General features: G+C 41.0%; 1 protein-coding gene and 1 long non-coding RNA gene across 5 annotated transcripts in view; both read left to right on the top strand.

Moving 5' to 3' along the window:
* The window catches only part of nhsl2 (NHS-like 2), a 186,762-nt gene that overhangs the window by 60,089 nt on the left and 105,617 nt on the right, over window positions 1-21,056 (top strand). The window lies entirely within an intron of this gene.
* On the top strand, window positions 3,815-7,645 carry LOC112846382 (uncharacterized). The gene is made up of 3 exons (XR_003219319.1): window positions 3,815-4,084; window positions 4,267-4,342; window positions 4,476-7,645. It is a non-coding gene; the product is annotated as an uncharacterized LOC112846382 (long non-coding RNA).

Genomic DNA, 21,056 nt, shown 5'->3' with positions numbered 1-21,056 from the left:
TTGGTTGTTCTGTTATTTGGTGAATCAGATTACAGAAACACATGAACAGATATAAGAGCAATGAAACAAGCTGGACCTGTCTTTTAATTAGCTCTGATTGATAAAGTTAGCTTTTGAAATAACTTTATTCAAATAGATGTCGATCACCACATCTCTCAGCTGAATGAAGGAAATTTATGGCCTCCATACAAATACATTTATAAGTATTTTAGAAGGTTTAGTCTCACAAAAGTGTTGCATTAAAACAGCCCTGGCTCTTTATGGCTCCAACATAAGGGTCACAAGACTGGAGCAAGAAATTAGTTGATCCTGGCTTTAGTAAAGCTTACTTATCTGAAATAGCCAAACTGCTCACACACTGTCTTCAGTCCAGCTGCACAACCAGGAGGAACGACACTAAACCACACCTCGTTCCACCATCTGTGATATCACTTTGGCGTGCACTGCTGTTCGTAGCCGAGGGGTCGGCAGACGTTACTATTAAAGGAGTCGTTTTTGACTTACTCAATAAAGAATTACTTTGAAGAGTTGTTGTAAAGTCATGCAGGTATGAGTTCTGCCCACATGATAACACACATGGGAACTGATTCACTTAAGTCCTTTATTTGTTGACTGTTTTACCCGGATACTTTTCAGCAAATGCAATATGCCTTTACATGAAGTGTATTTCCATATTTCTTATTTTTCTTTGCTGACTGCTTAACACAGATCAAGCATGCTATTCATCCAGCAAAAATGTCTATTTGTCTCTGATTTTTCCTTTTTTGGATGTGGAATTTGAGTACCAGGGGACTCAAGACAAGCTATTTATATGTATACAAGTACTCGCCACCACTCCTGAGGTCCAGCAACACTAAGAGGACAAGGCACCAGGTCACAGAAATAACATATGATGCATCTATTAAAGCATTTGTTTTAATTGCTGCACATTCTTACAGCCAGAAAATATAAAGAATCATTTAATCCTGTAGCTTTGACGGATCATATTTCAAACATGAGATTTTGAGACCTCTACATCAATAATGTGATTTTTTTTGCAAACTGATATTTAAATTCTTGTTTGTTTTTTCAATAAGAAACAATCTGGTTGTTTAAATACCCTTTATTATCTCACATCCCTGAGATCCAGAGTGTTGCCCGGGGTACTTAAAGTGATAAATGTGGTGAATTAATTTCTTATTCCCTCCATTTTTATTTTAAACAGGGGTCAACGTGAATATAAACAACCACTTCGTAAAACAGTCCGTCTTTTCTCGCTGCTGTCTCCATCTGGTTTAAAAAAAACCTGAAGTCTTTACTTCACAGTTCAGGTATTTTTAGTATTAAAGAAATGAACTACTAAACAAATACATTTAAAAATAGATCCGTCCTAAGTCATTTCCATAGTTGTTTCTAGATCAGAGCCACATGGACCTACTGGAAATGGGCAGAAGAGGCCCATGTGGCTCCAGACCTGCAGGTTCGCGACCCCTCACATAGCCTAATGTCCCCATAGGACTGTGGTTGTTGTGAGATAACTTTTCTGCCTTTTTCCCAGTATTTTTTCACCAAACTAAAAAAAAGAAAAACGTGCTCACAGAATGTGTTGTTTCCCTCAGTCATGGGTGCAGATTTGGCCTCAGTCTCCTCCTGCAGCTGGGCAGGATTACTCATCTCAGCTGAAAGCTTTTATCAAATTATGCCGTGCGATGTGGTTTCCCACGCTTCTCATCTGCGCCTGTTGTGATGTTTGTGATGTCATGAAGCAGCAGCGCTGCATCTCAGAGTAATGACATCATGTTGTTGTTGTTGTTGGAGCTTTGGGGGCTCCCTGAGGGCAAGTCTTCAGGGTGCGCTTTAGAGGCGACCAGCACCCGGGGAGAGATTACGTGCACTTTCCAATGTTGTGACATAGCTGGTGAAAGCTCGGCTGGGATCAGTGACGTTAGTGTTGAGGTTTCAGCCGCCAGAAACAGAAAAATTAATGTGCTTCCCAAACATCATCAAATCCATGTCCTGATCATCCAAAACACTCATTTGTATGCTTCCTATTCCCCTCTCTAGGTTTAGGAATTAAATGTTGTTTACTTTTATAAAATAAATGACCTTCAAATGGCGCCTTCCATTCCTAACCTTGCTTTGGTATTACAGTGTCCCCAGTGGCTTTAAGCCTTAAATTATCTCTTCATGCCACTGTTTGAGTAAACCACGAGAAAGACTTGGTTCCGATCTCCCCCCCGAAGTTTGTCTTTCAGCATCTCTCCCCGTACTTTCAACATTGTTCCAGATTTATAACTCGTTTTCCGTGAGAGCTAGCTGTTCCTTTCTGTAACTAAATCTAAACAAAAGTGACCCCGGTGCAGACATCGCCGCAGACTCGGCGTCCCTGTTCTTCGGAACGAATTGATGGCGGGTTTTCTTCTTCGTGCATTTGCATTGTTCTTTGGCTTTGAGGGGAGTTAAATGTTCTAACCACCAGCTAACAGCACTGATTATTATTTGATTAAGGGACTACAGGGTAAGACAGCAGGAGGCAAATGAAATTAAACAGCATAATAGAGCAGAACTAAACACCAACACACTGGGTAGGCCTAATCAGCAAAACAATGCCCAGTTTAGCTTGTGTCGCTGTGCTGCTTTATATGTATGTAAGGGTAAAAAACGTCTGCCAGGAATGGACAGCAGAATATCTTCTGCCCTTCTTTGTGTTATCAAAGAGATGATTAAAGGTTAAGGACTTGGTCCAGGAATAGAATTAGCTTCACAGGTGGCCTTTCCCTGATGGGACTATTATTTAACAACAGGGGTTGAGCTGACTTTGAAAGCTTTGTTTAAATACCCTTTATTATCTCACATCCCTGAGATCTAAAGTGTTGCCGGGGGTACTTAAAGTGATAAATGTGGTGAATTAATTTCTTATTCCCTCCATTTTTATTTTAAACAGGGGTCAACGTGAATATAAACAACCACTTTGTAAAACAGTCCGTCTTTTCTCGCTTTGTGTTAATGCATTGCTGCGTCAGGTCATGGGAGATTGCATTCAGACTGGAAAGGACAAGTTTGAAGCTGCCATTATAAAGCTAGATTAATGTATGATGCAGAGAAGCACTGACCCATCACATGATCCACGTCTGCCTACGCTCAAAAGCCCGTGGATGATGTCAGTGAGTGAGTGTTGACCCACAGTTTTGAGTTTTTGTGTGTTTTTAGAGCAGATTATATTCCCAGGCTTTATTATCACTCACTGTCGACCTCTCTCGGTTTTTATTACCAATATTCATTTCAAAGCTCAGTTTTTAAAAACATACGATGTAACTACAGCCCAGCCCATGCAGCAGTATATTAATGACTAACCTCGTATTGTGGATGGATTATCTCAGTTGTTCTCCTGAAGTTTGGTCCGTTTACAGCATCCTGCCATGTGACTGCATTTGTCCCTAACCATCGGGAACCCTCACATTAACTTCTATCGAGTGGAAAAACGTTAGCATTCATCCTCCAGCTTCACTGTGTTTATGTTACGCTAACATAGCTGTGTCGCTAGCGATCATGTAGCACATCCTTATATACCAGCTAGCCAAACTTCAGTAACCCTACAAACGTCACTGCTGTTTACTTTCCTGTCTACATTTATGTCGGCAGTGATAGCAGAGCTGTACGTCTTAATTTGTTGCAGAAATCTCTCAGTCAGAACATGGTATATTATGTTTAGAAGGAAACTAGTGAGCTAACTCCCTGCTAACTTCTAACTCTGCTAGAAATTTCCCACGTGTGGGATTAATAAAGGTTATCTTATCTTAAATTTAATAAATTCTTTTTTCATGGATGCCTGGATGTTAAACTAAATTGTTACACCTGGTAGAGCAGCTACACTGATCATTTTATTACAGATGAAAGAATTTAGACAGTTTTCAAATCTCTGTGATGCGGCAGTGATCCTTTGACTTTTTGGACCTGCAGCGGAGTTTGGGGTCCAGACACGTCTAATGGCGTCAGACTTAAAGACTGGATTGCTTTTGGACTCTGAGTTTTGAAGACTCACATCTGCCGTGTTTTTGTTTGTTTTTTGGGGTTTTTTTTTTAAACCAGAGGCGACGATAATCGGGTGAGAGGGAGGAGCGTCAACATATCAGCTCAGACTAGCTGCTTGTTTAGCCGGCTTGCTAACCTGTAGCTTCCTGGATGGTCTGCACTGTACAGGAAGCTGTAATACTGGTTAGATAGCGCCATTAAAAATGCTCCAAATAGCACCAGCAGCACAAATGTTGACCCCAAATGTCTTTTTAGGTCTATTTCTTACCAGTTATTTGCATTGGCTTCAGCTCTAGAGGGTGCTGTTGGTGTCTGTGTGTGTGTGCCAGGCGTAAGTACAAATCTTTTATCTTTTGGAAAACTCTCCAGCTAAATACACATGACTTTTTTGGTTCATTGCAATCTGCTAGGTGCACCAGCTATGAAGTAATCCTAGTGTATTCTTTCCCCTTATTGGCTTACAGGAGACCCACCCAGAGAGAAAAGAACACCATCAGCTGTTTGCTCAAATTCCTAAAGGCCTATTTATTCATGTTTAACAGAAGTGGACTTGCGGTTGAGCGAGTTATGTACATGTTATTGTTGGTCACAGTTCATTTTTGAGTCAGGCAAACACATGCATCATCTAACAGCTCAAGCAGATTGCGTTTTCTGGCTAGCTGCAATGTGAGGCCCATCTTGTCTAACAGTTTAAACTGAGGAAGGAAGATGTTCTGCAGCCTGTTAGTTTAACCTGAGGGCCGTAAACTGAATAATAAATTACAAAAGCTGCTGTCAGCCAAATAAAACATGTGAGAGATTTGATACTCCCAGCTGAAGTCAGCTTTGTTTCTACAAAAGCAGAATGAAATCCCAAGTCCAGCGTCTGGCTCGCAGTCTTTGAGCATATTGGTAACAATCTGGACTGCCCGGCTTTACCAAGAACAGGACGACAGCAGTACCAAAGTGGGATCTGCCGTTGCATAACAATCTGTGTTATAGACTGAAAGATAATCATACAATTGATCTGTTTTCTCTGTAAGACCTCAGCTCCAAAGGAAACAAATCCGCTGCAGATGTGATCTATATACAAGAAAATGTTAGAAACCAAAAGCCATTATAATTTAATCCCAACCACAAGCTTTTTCTTGACCTAATCCAGGTTTTTATTGGCAAAACACAGTAGCAACTACTGATCAGTTAAAATTAAAATTGTAAAATTGAAGGGAAGCTTCAGTTCTTCAGTTTGACTTGAAACTAGTGACTGACCCCATGAAGCCACCAGAGAAAAGGAAGGTAGGCTTATTTAGCCCTCCGTCCAAACAGAGGAGTCACCTTGTGTAGGTTTAAGAAACTTTGGACAAATCCATGTGTTATGCTGTCTACAGTAACAAACATGAGCATGTGTATTATTAAATCTGTTTTGATTCAAATATGTCATCTTCATTAGAGTGTGTAGGGACCTGTCAAAAACTCAGATTTATAGACGTTTGAGATTAACCTCTTGACGCTCTAAGATTTCAAACCCCCCCAAAAAACAAAACACAGAAGATCCTTTTGTGTGTACTGAGCCTATGAAAACAGTTATGTAACGCTTCGTGGGGATCTGGAGGAGCTTTGGGAAGTCACAGTAAATCTATCCCACCCTGATGATGCCACAGTGATGTCATTAGGGTTATTCTGGCACGTGTTGGGGAAGTGCAGTTTCGTAATAGCTGTACGGAGTGGGCTGAGGAGGGTCTGATGCATTAGGTGGAGTGTGGGATGTGGAGATTTGGGAGCTTGGTACTACAAGCTAATAATCAGATGTACTTTGTGATGTAGTTTGATTTTAGGAGAGTGGTCTATCTGAATCGAGGGTAACACAGTTTACAGGCGAACAAAGTGTTTCACGGTGTTTAGATGTTGTGTGCAGTTGTTGCATCAGGGTTGCCTGTGGGGCTGTTACAGCTTTAGGCAGACGTGGGAGCACTGTGAACTGAGTGATTTAATTTTGAACTTTTAGGATTCTACATCATCAAACCTTCTTGGTTGTTTGTTCCCAAACTGCCACAGTCCCTTTCTCCTTTTTTGTTCATTCTCAGTGCTTTCGTTCTCTGATTTTATGGCCTTTTCTTCTGGTTTCTGTCTATATATGGATAGTTATGCGAGTTTGACAGATGTAGGGTGGGATGAATAAACACTTCTCTGTGAAGGAAAAAAGAAAGATGGAAAGAAAGAAGTAGGAAACAGTTTGCTGAGCTTGAGGGATGAATTTCGGGGGGACACAGGAGGGTGGGATGGAGATGTAAAAAAAGAAAAAAGAAAGAAAGGGGCAGAGATCTAGAATATCTGAAATGTTCCCGTGCCCCATATAGCCCCCCCAACCCTGTGGAAATGTTTTCTCCACGGTCCCCCCACCCTCCACCATCACCACGACCACATTTATCTCTCCCAAACCAAAGTTACGTAACCAGATTGGGGTTCGGAGCCAGAAATGTCCTTACATAACCCCCCACTCTCTCACACTGCACTGTAGCAACACTGGAAATATTTAGTTCTGGTAGTAATTGAAGGATTTTATTACAATTTTAATGAAATCGAATTCTTTAAATCTCTTAAAATCACTTCTCTTTGACAGTTTTTAGTATTTATGTTGCTCTTTAGTAAGACCAAATCAACCAATAGAGGTGATTAACTCCGAGCAGCAAGTCCTGAGTGATTCCACATTTATGTTGAACCATGGAGACAAATGTAAACATGACCAGCTGGGAATAATTTACAGTACAGATTTGAGGCATGTCTGATGGAGTCTTCCTCATCTTCCTGATGTTTGCAGTTTCGCCATGTGCAAATTTAGGCAGTTAGATTTTTTTTTTTCAAACTTCTGTCTTTTGGGTGAGTGTTTCCAAAGAACATTTACCAGGTTTACACCCCCTCATCTGGTCATTCGAGGGCACTATGCTGCACATTTAACAACTGATGCTAAAGAGTTACGTAATGAGTCAAATTATAAACACGACCTGGTGTCCAGCTGTTCCCAAACTTAAGACAGCTGCACTCCTTTCGGACATCTGAAAATCTTTCATTGCAACTCTGAGGCTCAAACAAGTCAAAACTAAAGTATTTCCTTTTTGTGTGTGTTTTTGTTCATTAATTTCGACCTTGTGGCGATTTTCTTGTGGAGGTTGAATATCCATTAATAGCAGCTGAAAGCCACGCCTCCAGTTTGGTTCTCTCCCACAAACCAGTTGAACCGGTACTTGTGGACATCTGTTTTACTATGTAATCTGTTAGGAAAATTGGCATGTTATGAGTGGGGTTAAAGTTCATGTCATGTAACTCAGTGGTAATAAATCTTCCAACAATGAGAAGCAGTGTTGTCTTGCGAGGTAAAGGATTTGTGTTGCTCCTTCTGTGGTGAGCTCATGATCACTGGTATATTTTAATGCTCGACACATTTCATTATTAAACTAGCAGTATCTGGCTCTGTGGGTGGTGGATTAGCAGATTAACAGCCCCGTATAGCACTCATACACACACAATGACACACATATGTGCTTGCAAATAAGTGCACATTTGCTGTGAGATTAATTAAGGCTGCAGGCGACAGTGGTCAATCCAGGTCCCTGTCAACGTACAAAGATAAAGAGGAACATGTTGTGGCAATGTGTTGTCTTGGAGCTGTTCTGTGATGACACATTGTAAGATAACCTTTATTAGTCCCACACGTGGGAAATTTGTTAATGTTGTGATGTCACAATGGAAAAACACGAGGATGTTACAAATGTGAAGACAAATTATTTATATGGCGTTTGAATGTTCCCCCTGTGCCTGCATGGGTTCTCTCTGAGGAGTCTGGCTTCCTCTCTCATTCCAAGGACTCGTTGGGATTTGGTTAGTGGATGATTGTGAATTGGCCGTATTTGTATCCGAATGGAAGTCAGATACACATACGTGTTCGTACTGTGATAAATTGGTGACCCCGTCTGGGTTGCACCTTGCCTTTTCAATGTGTAACAGCTGGGATAGGCTCCAGGCCAACCGTGACCCTGAATTGGACAAACCAAAGAGGACAGAGTGCTGGAATGAATATGGAATATCCACAGTTGTGATAGATCTGGCAATCCCAGCAGATAGCGGCATCAGGAAGAAAGACCACGGGAAAACAGAAGTACCAGGGACTGAAGAAACAACTAGAGTAAATGTTTAAGGTGAAGTCTAAAGTGGTTTCAGTGGCAATAGGAGGATCGGGAACTGTAACCCAGACACTGGAAGCAGCTCCAGTAGATTCCAGGCACAAGACCAGATGTACTTCTTATTCTTAGTGTCTAGTTGTTTCTGTTTAATCACTCTATGTTTCATTTTTAATTCTTGTTAGCTGTCTTGAGTGTTTAGAAGTGTGTTCCTGCATCTTATTGAGTCTTCCCTTCTGTTTTTTAAATGTCCTCTGTCTCATCTGCTCTTTTATAGTTTTACTTCCTTTGTTGCCTTGAACAGTTTAGCTGATGTTTCCGATTTCCCCGATTTCCCTCATGTGTCTGTCTAAAGTTTGCATTCACCTGCCACCCTGTGCTTTCTGCTTTCCCTCAGTCATGTGTGCACTCGTTGGATTTATGTTCTTTCCTGTGTTTTGTAATAATTTCTTTAACTGCAATGAAGATTCGTTGCGTTTAAGAAGTCTGCCTATGAAGTCTTCATTTGGGGCCACGATCTTCATATTTTGACATATCTATATTATACATTTTTATGCAGACATCCAAGATAATTTCCAGCTACATATTCTTATTTTTAACACGTACAGAAACAGAGCGCAGGTGCCTTGCACAGCACTCAAGCACAAGTCCCCCCCCCCCCCCCCCCATCCACCTCCCCTCCTGCTGGTCTGCACTTATGCTCTGCTTAACAGGCAGGGGCCAAGTGGCCTCCAGTTTGTATCAGCTCCTCTGTTACATGCTCTCTACCCATCTCTTTCACACCCACAAGCGCTTTTGAAATGTTCTCTTGTTTTGGAGTACAGGTTTAATTGGGGGAGTGGTGAAACTCTTTCCTCTAAAATATTTAGCAAAGTGATTTTTACAGAGGCCGTTGTCGTTGGAGATCTATGCTGGGCTGTGGATAGTGATTACATTACATATGTACTGCAACAGGGTCCATACTTTTAAATAGGTCAGGGTACAGTTTGCTTATTTGTGCTTGGCATGCAATGATCACACTGCTTACTGTATTTCAGTGGTCAGTTACACTCGGGCATGGTGTAGTTTATGCCCTTAGCTGCTTTGGAGCTTTGCATAATTCACAGTTCAAAGAAGCCCTTGTTTATCTTATTCTGGGCTTTGGTACTGCCCCCCAGTTCATCCTCCGTCTGAAACAAGAGTTGTAGCTCCTCTCTGTCTAAAGGCACCTTCCCTTTAAGCCAACTTTCTTCTTAATTGGCTTTCCCTCACAAACAAATGATTTGGGAAACATTTGGGCTTCCCAACTTGTGCTTGACAATCCAATCTTCTCTTGACCTCAAACCTGAAAGTTGGAAAAGTCCTACCAACTCTGACTTTGCAATTTACGGTGGTAACATCAAGCATAAACAGCAGTAAAGCTGTAGAAGCTGTAATCTGTGTTACCACTGTTGTGCTTTTGTGACTTTCTGAATAAGCTACAGAAAGACCACTGATAATGTGCTATCTGTGAACACAATACCTAGAGATTCAATAGCACTACCAGGTATTGCTATTGAATCGCTCTATCTTGCTGGGAGCAAAAAGAAATCTGTGATCCTGACTCGGTGTGATGGCACTCTCAGCTACAAGACCCAACTGCTGAGGTAAAGCCAAGCATTAAATAACCACCGCAGATCCATAACAGTAGTCTGAAACTTGAGCTTTCGGTTCACAGGAATTTCTTGCACATTCACTGATCTCACTGATACTTTACAGAGAAAAAAGCCTAATAGCATAAAAGATGCATTTTAACATCCATTTTATTCATTTCTGTTGACAACAGGTGCAACTGTCATCAGCAGATAATAAAATAAGAAGTCGTCCTCGAGTGCTTGTAAAGAAGGCAGCTTCTTTTTGACTCACTCAGGCTTCAGTTCTACAACCTGGAGATTCCGACGTATTTAACCTAATGGGTCCTAATCATTGATCCTGATCATTGATTGTAGTAAAAAAGCACTTTGAGTGCTAAATTGAAGTAGAAAAGTGCTATGTAAGTACCAGACTGATGACTGGAGAACCTACACAGATACAACTAGAAGTTGTTGTAAGGATTTGTTGATGATTTCAGAGCTGTGCTGAGCTGAGAGCTGCCAAAACTTTTTAGTTGGAGCAGCTGGTGAATTTTCTTTGAAAGCTAAAAGTCACTTTTTTGCTGTTTGAAGTATTTCAGTCTAACTCTAATCAATCAATCAGTGAACTTGTTGCATCAAGCAGCTGAAAAACTATTGTAACCTTTGTTAAGGTTGTTTATTCAGTTTAGTATCACATGACTTTTTCATGTGGTGTACCTGTATTAGCAATTGATGCCCTTTTTAAAACTAGATAAAGAGATTTCTCTTCTATCAGATCATTTGTCTTTTTAATAATGACTAAATGAAAGACATGAAGGTGAGCAAAGCTTGCAGTAGGATATGAGCTGCATTATTCTGCTTTTATTAAACGATGATCCTGTGCACCCCGTCTGGAAGCTTCTGCATTTATTAGATGACGTCACCTTTCTTTCTTTCTTTCTTTGCTCCCTTTTTCCTGTGCATTGCCAGATAGGTAACCATATCCATGCCCCGCCTTCATCTTTTCCCTCATTTGCTGCCTCTCATTGTCCCACACTCAGATTTCCTCAGGTGTGTCCGTCTCTCTGTTATCATCCCAGCACCTGTTGAATCGCTGGTTGCGGTCGATACCGTCGTTAGTGTTTGGCTGCATGACGGCCTTGAGACTGTGAATGAATGAATGTGGACTTTGTGTGCCTTTCATAGTGATCTTCCTGACACAGGATTGATTTAAAGGAGAAATAAAAACATTTTCACACGAGCAGCTGAAACAACAGGTCAAATAACAACTTTAATACCTGCAGGATGAAGGATGAAAGTCTCTGAAAAGCAGCACCGGAGGCTAACCAGGGCGTTTGCTATGTGTTCAGTTGCAAATGAATAAATCTCTGTTGACATTTATGCCACTTTGTGTGTGTGTGTGGTCCTTGTGGTGGATTACAGTGTAGTCTGAGTTATTGCCCTGACTTGCCCTCTGAGGGAATGACCACACACGGACACACACAGAGCTACAAACACACATTTTTAAGTATCCGAGTATAATCTGCGCTCGTCCTGTCAGAGTCCTCGCTCAGCAGGGATCATTAAAGAGCAGTTAATTACCCATAATCCTCTCTAGGCCAGATGTCTGCTCTGTTGGAATGATCTGAATTTGTGAGCCTCCCTTTTCCTCATATTTTCACCTCCAACAATCGTGCATGTGTTTTGTTGTTTTTTTTTCTAATCCGTTGTTTCCTCCTGTCTGTTTGCGTTGCTCCTCCCACTTTAAAGCCTCTTTCATACCTGCTTTGTTTGATCCTCTGTTGGGAGTTTGTACACTTGATTTGTACTCTCGGTGTTTCTGTCTCTCTCTCTTTCTGCTGGTTTCTCTGCCCACAAATCCTCCCCCCTCCTCTCGCCTCCCGCCTCCTCCTTGCCTCTCTTTTCTGTGCACACTCGCTCGGATCCAGAGGCACTCGAGTGTTGTTGACTTGTTGCAGCCACCCCAAAACAAACTTTAGTCCCACAGCCTGCTGTTTGAGCCACTATAAGGTACTGTAGCAATCGGAGCCAGTGCGTATGTGTGTGTGTGCGTGACTTCATGCATTCATTGCATTTAATTAGTTTGTAGCAGTGAGCGTGCAGAGGTGAAACATTTTGAGTATGTGGTGACTGCTGGATTTGTGAGGCTTTTACTGTCACACGTGTTTTGTTTTTTAACTGATTTAAATCTGCATCAGCTTATTTGGTCTCAGGGGAAAAATCTTCCAATTATCTGTGTTTCCAAAGAGGCTTTGAAGTGATAAATTACTCTCACTGTAAGCTGACAGCCGAGTGACACTCAAAGATCATTTTTACTTTGCTTTTTTTTAAGAAATCCAACTTCGGAGTAATTAAATAAACCTTCATTTGTCCCTTTTGTGACTTTGGAAACATCATCTGACAAAAACCAGTAAATGATTTTCATCTCAAAGTGAAGAAGTTCCTAAATATAATAACTGTGGCACAATTTGATCCGTTTTTATTTTAAAGTCGCGTTTGATGGTTTCATTCATTAGTTGTTCTCTCTTTTTTTGGCTTTTGTATTCAATGTTAAACCCAGATTAGAATTTAAAATGAGTTTTAGACACAATAAGTGAATTTCAATCCACTATCACGGTCCTGCCATCAAGCTTGTGGGGACGTCTTTGAGAAGAAAAGCGTGTTAACGGTGAGGAGAGCTGACTGAGCTTTCTAGAATCTGTGTGTCAGCTCATCCTTGTTAGCCGTAGTATTTAGGAGCTAGCCCCAGGGCCTGGGTTTGGAATCCATGTTTAAAAAATGTGATCAACATCCTCCTTCAGTCCAATTAGCAGCTATTGTCAGTATTGTGGAAGTTTGTGTGCATGTGTGTGTGGGTGGTTTGCAGTCGGTTGTTGTAAAAGGCAATATGAGCTCCCATTTGTTTGTCTGTGGTTTTACTTTGAAGAAATCTGGCAAGACAACAGGCTTAATCCTCTATTCATCAATCGCAAATGGCTCTTCTGAACTATATATGACCAATGTGACTGTAAGATTTGTACATTCATGCTTTCATCTTCTCCTTCTTCTTCATCCATCTTTTCCTCCTCATCTCCACCTAATCCTCTTCCTCCTCTCCCGAAACACCTCCTGAGCTGAAGTGAGGGCTCACACATAAGAAAATCTGCATAAACAGGCTCATTTATTCCTGATATTGTTGCAGATTAGACGTGATCCTGCTGTCTGTAGCTAGCCGTAATATCAACAGTTAATAACATCATAAGCTAATATTATGCCAGCTAATGTTAGGCTCGAATAACCTAAAAATCCCACGTTCTGTCTAATAAACAGTTTGGTTGCATTCGCACATCATGTGAGAGTTTTTTTTGCAGGAGTCTGTTGCTCCACTTCCAAGGAAGCTTCAGAAACACTAACAACGGTGTCTTTAACAGTACATTTTTAATGTCAATGAGACTTTTTACCCAAAAACTGAAGCTAAACTGTGACTTAATATCATACATAAGAGATGTTTTAGGCAGATTTTAGGCTAATAAGTCATTTAGAACAGTTTAAATACCAGGAAATCCTTTTTCTGGCACAACACCGACTGTCCACTGCCATTATGGAGGGTTACAGAGGGTTAAATAAATGAAACAATCCAATAATGGCACTTATTAAATAACAGTGCGCAACCTGAAACATGTGATGACATGGCTGAAAACTCAGTAACCTGACTTTTAACTGTGCTTCAGTTAAATTTTTACTGAAATGATTTCTCAACCCGGCAAAACCCCCCCCAAAAATCTCCGCCATAAACCAACCAGTGAGTTGGACGATCACCCAACCCTAAAGTTGTTGCTCTGCTTTCTGTGATGAAATAATCTCAGTGGATAAAATACATCCAACCCTTTATCAAGAGTGACAGCGAAGATTTATTTATGTTAAAGCCAAAATTCAGATCCAGCCAGATGTAGATTAAAGTCGTTTGACTGAATCACTGGCAGGATGAAGTCGCCAAAACTCAGGCAACTAAAGACGGCCAGCATGTACAACTTCTCGCACTCCGACATCAACATCATGATATACAAATCAAAGGTTTCTCGACACTTTTTCAGCCTCTGTTTCAAAAATCTCCCTCAACACCTCGGTGAGGTTTCCCAACTTGTGGCGACTCAGCTGGAAAATGGAGCTGCTCTGATCGGAACGAGCTCTGTGGCCCGCAGCAAATAAAACCCACAGACATAATATCAGATTTAATTTTCTTTCTCAACAGAGGTTGCACAGGCTGAAACAGAAAACAAATCTCTGAGTTGCACCTGTCTCTCATTTGCTGGAACAGGACAAACAGGTAAACTCGCTGCCTGGCTCGTGGCAAAGGGGGAAATATGTGTTGAGCAAAGCACGGAGGAGGTAAACAAATGTTTGAATGCTGAAAAGGAACTTTTGTTTGCCTTGTTTTGATCCTTCGTTTCTCTGAAAGCGGCCTCTCTCTTATTATGAGAAGGTTTGGCTTGGCATGCTCTGATTGTTAGTTCAAGGCTGGGCCAAGTTGCAAGAAGGGTAAATATTATGGATGCTGTGGTGAGATTTGAACAGCGAAGGAGAGAAGAAACCACACTCTCTATCACGCTTTGGTCAGCTCATGTGAGAGCTGCAGGGATGTGGAAGGCAAAGTCAGGTCTTGTGGTCGTCCTTGTGTGAATACGACTTGAGAAAGAAGGCGAGAGACGAGAGAGAAATCAGCGGCGGGTAGGGAGGTGGAATTTTCTCACCTTGCCTGACTTTTCTGGGACAGAGACAGTGATAAAGGGGAGGGATGGAGAGTGAGAGGCTGAAGCAGTAAAAAGACGGAGCGGTTCAAAGAGACGAGTCTGATAAAAACGATCTTTCGGCGTAAGACTGAGCCTGAAACAGAGAGAAGAAAGTGAGTGTGCCTGTAACTCACAGCCATAGCTGACAAGATGTGGCCGCCCGTGTGAAATTGAGGCCGTCGACTTAACGAGATGTTCTGAAAGATGGCCGGCGGACATTAAAAAACACACACAAAAAAAACCAGGCGGAATCAGCAAGAAATTGAACGGTTCGCTCTCTAACGCCGCTCTCTGTTCCAGCCTCCGGGCCTCACAGCTGTTACATAACTGGTGGTATCAAAATTTGAGGTGGGGGGAGGCTAAAAGCAATCTCTGTAGGAGGTCCGGGGATGAACCTGGATTAGTGATGGTTTAGGGATATTGGTAATAGGGAATCCCAGCAGATTTCATTGAGCAAATATGCCAGAAAATACTAAATGCCAGCAAAAAGGGAGGGAGGGAAAAAAAAGACAGGAGTTCAGCTCTGCTGACAGCATCCATCCACCTGCTTTAAGTGTCTGTGAGAAGGCTGTGAATCCAGCTTCAGTGCTGTGGTCGTGTCTGCATTTATAAATGCCTGTGTCATAGCTTTTAAGCGTCAGCAGGTTTGGGTGAAAGATTGTGATATTTAAGATCATTTCTAATAAAGGCAGATGTTACAAACAGCTCGCACCCTGATCAGAGGAAAAAATACATTTCTTAGTTTAACTGCATGCTTTTCATAACTTTATCTGACTGGATCTGCATCTCGAACTTTAAATGAGACTATACACATGTATAGACTCTAGACTGTATGCAAAAGATGGCCAGTAGCCACATAACCCACTGGCAAAACCAGAACCCATAGTCTCATCAGGAAAGCGTTTGCTGATGTCATTAAGCAGAGAGGGGAGGGGCCATTCTCCCACAAATTGTCCAACTGAAAGTCCTTTTGAAACCACTGGAGGCGCCTCCTGCTGGCCATTATATCTGGCCACCAGGGGGCAATCTGACATAAAGTGCATGCCTTGCCTTTTGAAATAGACTGCATATAAAAGATTAATTTAGTAATTGTGACATCACGCAGTGGTTACCAAAATCCTGCTGTGGAGCTTCGAGTTGACAACGCCATCTTGGTGTTTTGACACCAAATGGGACGAGTGAGGGCGTATCTATCTGAGACAACAAGCAGTACTCCAGACTGCAAGGCTGGCAATTCACCATACAATATAAAGCGCCATGAGGCAACTGTTGTGATTTGGTGCTATGCAAATAAAACTAAATTGAATTGAAGTTGTCATTCACGTTGTTAAGCATAGAATGGTTTTTGGTCTTTGTGGGCACTAATAGCAACCGTAAGTTACAAAATTAGCATCATGTTTTAATCTGGGTTAAAACTAGACACTGAGCCCATAAATTAAAGAAGGTTCACCCAGTGAGTGAGCTGAGGGATTTTTCTCTATAAACAACATGAGTCGCCCCCTGCTGGCCATTAAAAAAACAGATTTCCATGTTATCTTTATTCAGTACCAGAAGTTGTGTCCAATTTTTACATAGAGTCTATGATATGAGATTTTTCTCTCATTAAATAAGTAAACTTTAGATTTACAAAAGCTTGATGGATGTTTTCCCTCGTGTCTATTAATTTATGTGGTTATATTTCATTGTCAGTCCTCGACTTTGTTTCTTTGCAGAGTGCGTGCCAGAGAAATGAGCATCGTCTATTCTCCCGCACACCCTTGAAACACAATGCTCTTCATTAAAGAAACAGCAATAATGATGCTAATAAAGTGGAAAATAATCTACTAAAATGTGCCTTTAGGGGAAGGAGATGAGCTGTGAAGTCATTTTTCTCCGTTTTACTGCTCGGGCTGTTAATGCTGTGATGGCTTCTGGCAGAAGAAGCGTACAAGTAAACATTCCCATGAAGCCACAGAGAGTCCGCTCCCGTTTCTCTGGAAGTAAACAGACGGAAGTTATTGTGCTGGAATCTCATCTTCATTTCCTCATTGCTGGTCTTATCTGTGTATCAGCTTGCAGAGAAATAAATGTGACCAAACTGGATCCGAGTGAGATGCTCACATAAATGCAGTCAGTCAAGAGTTTATTTAAATATTCTTGTGTCATGAAAACATATCAAGTACAATCTGGTAAATGCAAATATATGTTTATCATTTGTATCTTAACTTTCACACAACATATTCTCGGCGGCCACTTTATTAGATATGTCTGTTTCACTGCTCAGGAATGCAAATGTCGAATCAGCCGACTGCATGGCAATGCACGCAAGCATGCAGGCATGAGCAGAATGACCTGACTGGTGCCAAATGGGCTGATATACTGGGGTTTTCCCATGGAACCATCTCTAGGGTTTACAGAGACTGGCCTGCTTTAAGCAGATTCAAAATCAAGTGTAACTCAGATAACTACTTGTTACAACAGAGGTATACAGAAGAGCATCTTAAAGCTTGAAGCAGATGGACTACTGCAGCAGAAGGCCACACCAGGTGCCACTCCTGCCAGCTAAAGAACAGGAAACTGAGACTCAGACTCTCTAAACCTGGAAAACGGAAGAGTGGAAAAACATTATCTGGTGTGAGTCTCAATTTCTGCTGCTACATTCACATGGTATGGTCAGAAAATGCAGTGAGCACCATCAAAACATGGCTCTGTTGTGCTTTGTATGGAAATTTATTTCAATTCAGTTTTATTTATATAGCACTAAATTACAACAAAATCCCCTCAAGAAACTTTATATTGTAAGCCAAAGACAATAATTGAGAGAAAACCCCAACAATCAAACAACCCCCTTTATGACCACAGTGTACCATCTTCTGATGGCTGCTTCCAGCAGGATACACACCATGTCACAAAGTTTAAATCATCTCACAGGGAACTCTTGAAGATGTCAGTGAGTTTATTGTGTATGTAGGCCACAGTCATCAGATCTCGATTTGCATCATGGATGTGCAGCTGACAAAGATGTAACTAATAAAGTGACCACTTCTTTTAATTAAATAATTCATCAATAAATATTTTTTACAATCTTTAAGGAAGCTGAAATAATTAGAATACCAAGAATTCATCACTTGCCAAATTCTCACAGCAGCACTAAAGATAGTTTTTCTCGACTCTTGATAATTTGGAGAAGAGCTCTTCATCGCCTTTCTCTATCAGGATTTTATCAGGATGTGCAATGCAGCAGAGAGGAAGAGGAAGAGAGGTGACAGAGGAGAGCAGGAAGAAGACGAGGAAGGATCGGGTGGGTTTATCAGGCTGTACGCTCGTTCTGACGGATCAATATAAGGACCAAGAGAGACAGACTGCAGTCTTCAGTCAGACTCCTGCTCTGTTTACCGAGCACACAGCAGTTCCTCTGATATAAATTAAGTATAATATATTGAATTTAATTAAGCTGGACGGGCAAATAAGGTTAAAAGATGTAAATGACAAAAGACAGAAAGAAATAAAAAATGAGTGGTACGGCCACGTGGTCATGAAATATAATGGAGAGATGGGAGTACTTAGTTTTGGGATATAAAAGAACAAGAATGGCCTCCAGTGCTCTTTACTCTCTGCTCCTGACTAATGGAAACGACCTGCAGGCTCCCTGTGTGAGTGTGTGTGTGTGTGTGTGTGTGTGTGTGGTGGTCAGTTTGCACTCTATGGTACCTTTTCTTTTCCTTTTTATTCCTTAGTCAACAAAGATGTAACACTGCACCATCTGTCTGCTTTACCTCCAGAGGTAGAGTGCCATCGTTCCACTGCCGTTTTATGAGTTATTATTAGTTTTAGATCTAACCCAACAGTGATGCAACAGTGAGCAAATATGATGGATGAAGGGTCCATCATTCTTTGTTTTTGTTACTTATCGACACATCCAGCAGCTGTGGGGCAACATTATTTTTCATTTGGAGTGGTGTTTCCATCTTTTTGATCAATTTAAGTCCAAAATTTCCCTTAGTTGTTTTTTGTTTGCTTTGGTGTCCATGTCTGCTGACTGAATCCATCACGTTCTCAGTTCAACTCTTGACCGAGTGACGCTTGGGCGGGACTTTTTAATGGGTTAATATTTTGACCTGTTTCTCACCACAGACTGTATATAAAAGATGGACTGATGGCTCGTGACCGGTTTTTAGGATTTGACTAAGAAAACAGATGACAGACGACAAAAAGTCGTCCCATTATGAAGTTTACGCTACTTTATTTTCAGTTTTACTTTAAAAGATACCATAATTTATTGTATAAACACCACATTGTATTAAAAAAAACCCATGAAACTAGCAATTGATGATGTAAACTCGTAAGGAAAATATTTACTGAGGTATCTGTGAATAGTAGTAGGGTTGTTTTGAGTAGCCTTTTATAAATCCAGAAAGAATTTTAAAAACTATCTATATATATAAATTTAAAGTAATTATCAGTCTCCAACCCCCAAGCCCCTTGCTCTACACTGACATACAACACGTACAAGACATTGTATCAGTGTTTAGCCAACTTGGTGAGTGGTTGTTCTGGGTTTTTTTCTTTGTAGGTAATTTGTATCGTTTTTTATTGTTTTTAATAAGCTATTTGCTGCCATCTTCTATTTACAGTCTATCCATTTTATCCCATACTTTTTAGGTTCGTTATGCTCAATAGCATCATTACAGAAACTCAGAGATTCATAATTTATACCAAGGTTTATATAAGTTATATAACTAGCTTCATGTGAGATAACTGTTAAATGTGACATTGTGTTCAGCAGATATTTACTTGGTGTGTTTTCCTTCTCTTTTATTTTGTTGGTGAGCTTATTCACCTGACAGCACTGCCCACTGTGACCCCTGAGAGCAGTGAGGAGGAACCGGTGCAATAAAGTTATGAGCTGGACAGCTGAGCAATGTGCTGAGAGCTCAGTAAAGCCAAGCGGAGCTGCACATCCAGCTCATTCTCTTTAACTTCCTCATAACAAGCATCGTTTCACACTGCTCTGATGCATTCTTATAATTAAAATACTGATTAAAGCTGCTTTCAATTTTTGGCTCAAAGTAATCATGAATGTCATGTTTAGTAAACACAGAAATTAAAGGTTTTGAAAAAAGTAAGTCAAACATGGAAAAAATGCCTTGTTTAGTTCTAATTTTTGAGTTATTTAAAGTTGTAAGGGTTAAGTGATGTTGTGCTGCGAGGTAGCCGTGATATGCCTTTTTCAATCTTGAGTAGAAAATGAATTTCCACTTAGTCCCTTCATAACTGTGTCTGGGTGACCTTGTCCAACCTCTACAGCTATGTGTGTGAGTGAGAGACCTGTGCTTTACGAGATCGAGTGTGCGGACTTGTTAAAGGGAAGGGAAGATGTGAAGGAAAATGAAGGGAGCGAGGAATGAGAAGAGAAATCCTCTCCTCATTTTGTATTCTCCCCGCTTCCCTCTTTCACTCCTTCACCCGCTCAGTCTCATTCCCTTTGCCGCTCACTTCACTTTCAATTTTTCTGCCTCGGTCTGAGCCCACCCAGTTTCCCCATCCTTATTTATTCATCTTGCTTTCTTTTTTCCCCATCTCTTTCTGTCCTTCTCCTTCTCCTGGAGTCCTTCTCCACATGTCTACCCCCACATTTTTCACTGTCCTTCCACTTTATGGTCCAAAGGTGTTTGGCCACCTTACTGCAGATGTTTTGTACGATTCGTGGATCGTTATCGGATCCTGTTTTATTCACAGCACGAAACAATGACATTTTTATTCCCGTGCGAAAGGCTGCAACACATGAGGCTATTAGTGCATCAATAATTCAGTGCATCAAGAAAAATGGAAAAATTATGACTGAAAATTATTTAAACAACTTCAGGTGCTCTTAGTAGATGTGCAGACCCAATAAAAAGCCTTTATTTTCCTGGCTGAAGACGTATCAGCTTGCACCTTTTTTTTCCGCAGAAATAAACTCAGAGCTGATTCATTTCCATTACTTTTTATTTATAGGTTAAGTCACACAAAGAGACATGAATGTCTGTAAGATACTTGAGCATTTTTAAAATAAAGATTTATTGAAATGATTTCTTCAAAGCCACGCCCACACAGGGACCTGACATTCCAGTTGCCTCAGCAACCCTCTAACGCGTATGTGACCATTCGTTGGAACGTTGTCTGGATCTGGACCAGACGTGTTTTTAGAATTTAGTGAACCATTTCTGTTTTAAAATGTGCAACTTTTCTTATATTTACGGTAGTCAGTGCTCGTGTACAAGAAGTCAGAGACCAATCACATGCATTGCAACTCATCCCATGTGACACAACTCAGCCAATTCAATTTACTTTCAGCTGAATTCTGCCTGGGACTTTTGAGAGATTGGAGGTGGAGCCCAAAGGAAGAAAGGCCCTAATGGGATTGGTCACAGGTTAAATTGATCATGTTTCACCCCAGCAGCAACGTACTTGCTGGTGTATGCTCTATTTGTTTACAATTTGGAAAATGAAGTCTGCTGGATTAACTTTGCACATTTACTTTAGCTGTGTTGCAGTGGAAGTGCTGACAG

Source organism: Oreochromis niloticus, linkage group LG3, assembly GCF_001858045.2.
Source record: "Oreochromis niloticus isolate F11D_XX linkage group LG3, O_niloticus_UMD_NMBU, whole genome shotgun sequence".
Classification (NCBI taxonomy): Eukaryota; Metazoa; Chordata; class Actinopteri; order Cichliformes; family Cichlidae; genus Oreochromis; species Oreochromis niloticus.
Note: the sequence above shows the minus strand (reverse complement) of the source record. Positions and strands in the feature narration are given on the sequence as shown.